This window comes from Cebus imitator, unplaced genomic scaffold (assembly GCF_001604975.1).
Source record: "Cebus imitator isolate Cc_AM_T3 unplaced genomic scaffold, Cebus_imitator-1.0 Scaffold28, whole genome shotgun sequence".
Taxonomy (NCBI): domain Eukaryota; kingdom Metazoa; phylum Chordata; class Mammalia; order Primates; family Cebidae; genus Cebus; species Cebus imitator.
The window spans coordinates 6,311,398-6,316,407 of record NW_016107343.1 but is presented as its reverse complement, the minus strand read 5'-3'; the positions used below and the strand labels follow the sequence as shown (position 1 = coordinate 6,316,407).

The following is a 5,010-nucleotide window of genomic DNA, read 5'->3' as shown; positions in this document are numbered from 1 at the left end:
GAGGGAGGGGAGAGAAGGAGAGGGGAGGGAAGAGGAAGAGGGAGAGAGAGAGAAAAGACAGAGGAGAAAAAGAGAGGAGAGAGAGAGGAGAAAGGAGAGGGAGAGGAGAGAGAGAAGGAAAGAAGAGAGACAGGGAGAGAAGGAGGGAGAAGAGAGAGAAAGGAAAGGCAGAGAGAAAACACCTGCCCACAGAGGAAGGAAAATCTCCCCAGAGGGTACCTCCTGGTGGAGGCTGCCTCTCTTCAGAGGCCAGAGGCTCCCACTGGCAAAACTGTGGACCTGGTTCTGCCTCCAGTATCTGAAGAGTGTCATCAAATGCCCAGCCACCCACGTAGAGCACAGAGGAAGAGTCTAGGTCCTGAATCATATCCTGAGTAGTAGGAAGTTTTTTAACTCAAAGAGGCTAGAAAGCGTTAGAGTTCACACTAAGCCCTGACCTATCCGTGGTAGTGAACAGCAGCGAGCTTGTTCCACGGCATGCAGCTCTGGTGGGACCAGCGTGAGGCACAGCATCACTAATGAGAACGGGGCACTAAGAGCATTCCACACACACACCCATTCTCGGGACGTATCCAGGCGGAGAAGCAACAGGAACAGGGCATTGAATTGGTCCAAAGGCCACACCCACTAGGCCACCCTAACTTTAAAAACTCAATTGCAGGCGGGGCACAGTGGCTCATGCCTGTAATTCCAGCACTTTGGGAGGCTGAGGCGGGTGGGTCACGAGATCAGGAGTTCGAGACCAGCCTGGCCAACATGGTGAAATCCCATCTCTATTAAAAATATAAAAATTAGCCAGGCGTGGTGGCGGTCACCTGTAACCCCAGCTACTTGTGAGGCTGAGGCAGGAGAATTGCTTGAACCATGGAGGTGGAGGTTGCAGTGAGCCGAGACCTCGCCATTGCACTCCATCCTGGTGACAGAAAGAGACTCCATCTCAAAACAAAATGAAACAAAACAAAAATCACTTCAATTCTGGCTCTTTTTCTTTCTCTCTGTATCTTACGTATATATTTCTCTCTCTTTTTTCTCTTTCTCTCGCACTCTCTTTCTTTGCATCTCTCTTTTTTTTTTTTTTTTTTTTTTTTTTTTTTTTTTTTTTTTTTGGTAGTTTTGTGGCAATGGAGTTTCATCATGTTGGCCAGGCTGGTCTTGAACTCCTGACCTCAGGTGATCCACCCTCCTCAGCCTCCCAAAGTGCTGGGATTACAGGCATGAGCCACTGCGCCTGGCCGAAGTTCCTGTTTTATAATAGCATATGCTGACTTTCAGAGTCAAGTTATTTCACTTGCTATTGTTTGTTTTCTTACTAGTTAAGGGGGAGAAATCATAGCCTTCCAAATTACAGGATTTTCTCCCAATCCAACCCTATCACCATTTACTTCATGTTACTGCTTTGCTCACTATCTGCCAGGAATTCACTGTTCTTTTTTTTTTTTAACTTATGTTTTTCCCAGCTTTGAAGGTGCTTCATAATCTGCCCTTAGCCTGCATCCCCAACCCAAATTACAGTGAAATATTTTTAGAGGACTGGACACTATTTATTTATTCAACAAACTTTTTTTTTTCTTAATTTTATAGAGACGAGGTCTTGCTATGTTGCCGAGGCTGATCTTGAACTCCTAGCCTCACGCAGTCCTTCCACTTCAGCCTCCCAAAGTGCCGAGATTACAGGTGTGAGCCATCTTGCCTGGCTAACAAACATTTTAAAATACCTACTATGTGCCAGCCTTATGCCTGGCACTTGGGCAAATAGTGTTAAATGACACAATGTCCCTGCCATCTCAATGCTTGTAGTCATGGGAGGCAGATGACAAATGAGTAAAAAAATTCCAAATGTGGTTAAGTGTGCTGATGGAGGAAGATTGTTTGCTGTTAAGGAGAATAACGGTGAGGAAGGAGACCCACATTTTTTTGAGATAGAGTCTCACTGTATCGCCCATGCTACTCGGCTCACTACAACCTCCGCCTCCTGATTTCAAGCAATCCTCCCACCTCAGCCTTCTGAGTAGCTGGCATTACCACGCCCAGTTAATTTTTGTATTTTTAGTAGAGATGGGGTTTCACTGTGTTGGCCAGGCTGGTCTTGGACTCCTGACCTCAAGTGATCTCCCACCTCAGCCTCCCAAAGTGCTGGAATCACAGGCATTAGCCATCTCGCCCAGCCAGAGACCCACTTTTGATAGGGTGATCAGGGAAGATCTAAAGGGGTGATATGTGAGACTGAAAGATGGCAAGAATCCAGACTCTGAGGAAAAGTAGGCCAGGAAGAGGAAATAGTATGTGAGATGTGAAAAACCTTGAAGCCTGAAAGAACTTGGCTTAGTTTGAGGACCTGAAACAGAGCAGTTTACAGTAGAGGGGACTCTACTGTATGATATGGTCAGATCAGAGAGCTAGGGCAGGAGGCATAACAAGCAGAGCTTTGGAGGCTGTGTTGCTGTCGTGTGTGGAATGGACCGTTGGGATGGCTGAGTTGAGATGATAGTGACTTGGCCTCTGGTGAGGAAGTTGAGAATAAGGAAAAGAGGCAAATACTATGCAAGACAGATGGTCTTAGAATCACTAAGACTTGCTGGATTGGTTTTGACTCCTGATTTGGAATCAAGGATGACATCCAGGGTTTCTGTTTGTTTATTGTGGTAAAATATACATAACATAAAATTTGCCATTTTAACAATTTTTTTTTTTTTTTTTTTTTTGGGACGGAGTTTCGCTCTTGTTACCCAGGCTGGAGTGCAATGGCGCGATCTCGGCTCACCGCAACCTCCGCCTCCTGGGTTCAGGCAATTCTCCTGCCTCAGCCTCCTGAGTAGCTGGGATTACAGGCACGCACCACCATGCCCAGCTAATTTTTTTTTTGTATTTTTACTAGAGACGGGGTTTCACCATGTTGACCAGGATGGTCTCGATCTCTTGACCTCGTGATCCACCCGCCTCGGCCTCCCAAAGTGCTGGGATTACAGGCTTGAGCCACCGTGCCCGGCCCCCATTTTTTACTATGGAAAAATAATATATGTAACATAAAATTTGCCATTTTAACAATTTTTTTTTTTTTTTTTTTTTTTAGTTCGGTTTTTTTTTTTTTTTTTTTTTTTTTTTTTTTTTGGGACGGAGTTTCGCTCTTGTTACCCAGGCTGGAGTGCAATGGCGCGATCTCGGCTCACCGCAACCTCCGCCTCCTGGGTTCAGGCAATTCTCCTGCCTCAGCCTCCTGAGTAGCTGGGATTACAGGCACGCACCACCATGCCCAGCTAATTTTTTTTTTGTATTTTTACTAGAGACGGGGTTTCACCATGTTGACCAGGATGGTCTCGATCTCTTGACCTCGTGATCCACCCGCCTCGGCCTCCCAAAGTGCTGGGATTACAGGCTTGAGCCACCGTGCCCGGCCCCCATTTTAACAATTTTTAAGTGTACAATTAAATAGCGTTAAGTATATTCACAATGTTGTGTAACCATTAGCACTATTTTCAGATCATCCCAAACAGTAACTCCCAATTGCTTGCTTCCACTCCTCCCTGGTAACCACTATTCTACTGTCTCTATGAGTTTGCTTATTCTGGGAACCACATAAGTGAAATCATACTATATTTACCCTTTTGTGGCTGACTTATTTCACTTAGTGTGTGTGTTTTTTTGTTTGTTTGTTTGGAGACCAAGTCTTGCTGTGTCACCCAGGCCGGAGTGCAGTGGTGAGATCCCGGCTCACTGCAACCTCTGCTTCCCAGGGTTTAAGCAATTTTCCTGCCTCAGCCTCCTGAGTAGCTGGGATTACAGGCGTGCACCACCACACCCAGCTAATTTTTTTGGTATTTTTAGTAGATAGGGTTTTACCATGTTGGTCAGGCTGGACTCGAACTCTTGATCTCATGATCCGCCTGCCTCAGGCTTCCAAAATGCTGGAATTACAGGCGTGAGCCACTGCGCAGAGCCTAGTGTGATGTTTTTAAGGTTCATCTGTGTTGTAGAATGTAGAATTTCTTTTTAAGGCTGAGTAATATTCCACTGCATTATATGCCACATTTTAAATTCATTCATCTGTTAATGGACCCTTGGGTTGTTTCCATGTTTTGGCTATTGTGAACAACGCTGCTATGAACAGAGGTGTACAGTGTCCACTTAAGTCCCTGTTTTCAATTCCTTGGGACCTAGCCACCTCGGGTTTTGACTTGAGCATGTTTGTGGACTTGATAGCTGGGGACATTATAATTTGTTTGTAGTTTGGGCTAATTGAGTAAACAAAAAAAATGGTATTTAATTTGCATTTATTTGATATAGAAATCATTTATCATGTTTTCATTCCAGCTAATTCCTTACATCTAATTATACTTTTAATTTAATTTTTTATTTATAGAGACAGTTTTACTCTGTCACCCAGGCTGGAGTGCAGTAGCATGATCACAGCTCACTGCAGCCTCGACCTCCTGGGCTCATGCAGTCCTTCTGCCTTAGACCCCCAGTAGCAGGGACTACAGGCCCATGCCCTCATGCCTAGCTAATGTTTTAATTTTTTGTAGAGACAGAGTTTCACTGTGTTGCCCAGTCTGGTCTTGAACTCCTAGGCTCAAGCAATCTTCCCGCCTCTGCCTCTCAGAGTGTCAGGATTACAGGTGTGAGCCACTGGGCCTGGCCTTAATTATACTTTTAATTTCTCTTATCTTTGCATACTGATTCAGATTCAAGCTTGTGACTATTATTTGTGACCCAGGCACTGGGTTAGTTCCTTGCACATAAATTTTTTCATTTGATCCTTATTAGACCCCTGGGTGACAAATATTAGGACCCTATTTAGAGGTGGGAATACTGAGACTCAAAGAAGTTAAGTCATTTTGTTTAAGTGATTTATCTTCAAACCCAGTCTTAGCATAAATTCAGCACGCTGCACCTTACTAGTTGTTAATCTCATTTGACTAACATGTAAACCACGGGCAAAGGGTTTTCTTTGCTTTTTCTTTCTTTCTTACTTTCTTTTTTTTTTTTTTTTTTTTTTTTTGAGATGGAGTTTTG

The 5,010-nt window shown here is 44.3% G+C and overlaps 1 protein-coding gene across 1 annotated transcript in view; it reads left to right on the top strand.

The window, feature by feature from the left end:
• The window catches only part of IFT46 (intraflagellar transport 46), a 26,979-nt gene that overhangs the window by 1,779 nt on the left and 20,190 nt on the right, over positions 1 to 5,010 (top strand). The window lies entirely within an intron of this gene.